Source organism: Cucumis melo, chromosome 9 (assembly GCF_025177605.1).
Source record: "Cucumis melo cultivar AY chromosome 9, USDA_Cmelo_AY_1.0, whole genome shotgun sequence".
NCBI lineage: Eukaryota > Viridiplantae > Streptophyta > Magnoliopsida > Cucurbitales > Cucurbitaceae > Cucumis > Cucumis melo.
In genome coordinates, this window is record NC_066865.1 from 10,446,513 (window position 1) to 10,449,956 (window position 3,444).

The window sequence follows — 3,444 nt, forward strand, 5'->3', positions numbered from 1 at the left end:
ATCTGAAACTATGGACACTGGTACTTCATACGAACTCACAATCTTGTCGACTTATAATCTAGCTAGTTGATCTAACGTAGATGTCACTCTAACCAATATAAATCGTGTTGTCTTGGTGAGTCTGTCTACTATTACCCATATACCATCATATCCACTAAATATACAAGGTAATCCAAACAGAAAATCCATAGCAATATGCTCTCATTTCCACTCCGAAACCGGCAAAGGATTAAGGAGTCCTCCTGGCCTCTGTCTCACTGGTTTAACCTGTTGACAAATCAAATATCTATCAACATATTTAGCTATCTCTTGCTTCCTTCCAGGCCACCAATAAGTCTTCTTTAAAGTTCTGTACATCTTGGTGCTACCTGAATGTATAGCGTAAGCTGAAGTACGAGCTTCTTCTAGAATCGCATCCTTAAGCTCACTGATATTCGAAGCACATAATTTTCCCTGTTTAACAATGGCTCCATCTGTTCTCCGTTCAAACTCCACCTCTAAGCCTTCCTTGGATTTTCCAAGCTTCTTCTGTAAATTACTGTCCTCTGACTGTCTTCTCACAAACTCAGCTACCAGAGAAGACCTGACCTAAAATTAAGCTAAAAGACTTCCTGAATCCTCCACAGTCACTACTACCTTGGAACCTCTTAACTCACTCAACAAAGATACTTGAATACTACACAAAGCACTCTTCAGAAGTCTTGACTTCCTACTTAATGCACCTGCTACTATGTTAGCCTTACCTGGATGGTACTCTATAGTACAATCATAATCTTTAATCAGTTCTAGTCATTGCCTTTGTCTCAAATTTAACTCTTTCTGATCAAAAATATTCTTCAGACTCTTATGATTTGTGAAAATATGGCACTTTTTCCCGAACAAATAATGTCTCCAAATCTTCAGTGTTAAAACAACTTACGTTAGCTCAAGATCATGGGTAGGGTAATTACACTCATGTTGCTTGAACTGCCTTGAAGCATCAGCTATTACCTTCCCGTCTTATAAAAGCACACAACCTAATCTTTGCCTCGAAGCGTCACAATAAATCACATAATCCTTCCATGCTACACGAATGCCAGAATAGGTGTTGTGACTAATCTCTTTTTCAATTCATGAAAACTATGTTCGCATTTATCTGACCACTCAAACTTAGCATTCTTCCTTGTCAAAGCTGTCAAGGGCAATGCCAATCATGAGAAATCATCAATAAAACGTCTATAGTAACTTGTCATACCTAGGAAACTACGTACTTCTGTCGCACTGGTTGGTCTTTCCTAGTTGACAACCTCTTACACTTTTTATGAATCAACACTAACTCCTTTTGCTGAAACTACATGTCCCAAGAATACTACTTGTCCCAACCATAACTCACATTTGCTAAACTTAGCGTACAGCTGTTTATCACGTAGAATCTGTAGAACAATCCTTAGATGTTCCTCATGGGCTTTCCTGCCAATCAAGTAAACTAGTATATCATCCATGAACACGATCACAAACTGATCTAAATACTGATGGAAGATCCTGTTCATGAGATCCATGAAAATCACTAGCGCATTCGTTAAACCAAATGGCATAACTCGAAACTCATAGTGCTCATACCTCGTTCTGAATGTTGTCTTAGAAATTTTCGATTCTTTAACCTTCAACTGGTGGTATCCTGACCTTAAATCAATCTTAGAGAATAATGTTGCCCCCATTAGCTGATCAAATATGTCATCGATGCATGGTAAAGGATACTTGTTACATATCATAACCTTGTTTAACTGCCTATAGTCAATACATAATCTAAGGGTACCATATTTCTTTTTCACAAATAGCATTGGTGCTCCCCAAGATGATACACTCGACCTGATGTATCCCTTGTCAACTAATTCTTGTAACTATACCTTTAGTTCTTTAAGCTCGCTCGGAGCCATTTTGTACGATGCCTGAGAAATAGGTATTGTCCCTAGTAACAATTCAATAGTGAACTCGATCTCTCTATCATGTGGCAAAGCTGATAGATTATCTGGAAATACATCAAGAATTTTTTTTACCACAGGAACATCTTCTAGCTTCAGCTTTTCTCCCTGCACTTCTACCATGTGTGCAAGAAACGTTGTACAACCTTTCCTCAACAATTTCTTAGCTTTCAAAACTGAGATTAAACTCCTAGAAATGATCTTCCTCATACCTCTAAAAACCACTTCAGCAAAGCCTGGTTTTCTGAAAACCACTTCCTTCCTATGGAAATCCATAGATGCATAGTGAGTAAATAAGAAATCTACTCCCAAAATTGCATCTAACCTCTGTAACTCCAGTGGTAGCAAATCCCCTAGCATACCTATACCTTCCATTAAAACCTCACAATTACACAACACCTCACTAACAAGTAAAACATCACCGACTGGAGTATATATATCTAACCCCTCAGGTAAATGCTCTAGCATCCTATTCAGCTTAGTCAGAAATATACTAGAAAGAAAGGAATGTGTGGCACCTGGATCAAATAAAACAACTATAGGTACATTATAAATAAGAGTCGTACCAATAATAATGTCTAGTGCATCCTTCGCTTCTTGTTAAGTCATAGCATAGACCTTTCCCTGTTGCCAAGGTCTTCCAATAACTCCCTTTTGCCTTACGCCATTAGTGCCCTCTGTCGGAACCACTAAAACTCTCGATTGCTCAACTGTTTAGGACCTAACTCCCTGATCCCTCTAAATTGTTATGTTCAACTGCAGACAATCTTTTTTGAAATGTCCTGGCTGTCCATACTGGTAACACACACTGGCACCCACTAAACACTGACCCCGATGATTCCTGCCATAACTCATGCATGGGGTTAGCCTGACTATACTAGCAACGGACTCCTGACCTATCTGTGATCTTACTGTTGATCTAGCAGATTGACTAGACCTTCTCTGGCTTTGCCTTTGATAAACACTACCAAAACTCATGTGCCTCGATGCTTGGCCTCCAGACCGACTCTTAAAGTCTTGATGACCTGAAATATTTACCCCAGGTGTGAACCTTTTAAACTATTTCCTAGGGTTTTGTTGTGCTTTGTTGTGATACCATATTAAAAGCAATAAAAGAACAAAATACTGACTTATGTGGAGACTTGAGTGTCGAGAGAAAAACCATAATATTTTTGTTCTTATTATTTTATGATAAATTACAATAGGTACAATGTGGGAGAATAAATAGAATACACAATGAGATAAAAAAAAAAGATTTAGGGTAAACTTATCATAACCTCCTAGGACCAAGCCCACTAATTCTAACACAAACCAAAACCGAATATTAGGACCCTAGATTTCCTTGTCCTTCCATAACATGTTTAAAATGACGTACGTCTTATGACATACTCAAGATAACATGTTTATGTATGTATATATGTATGTACATGCATGCATGCATACATATATACATACATATATATATTTTTAAGTAAGTTAAAAG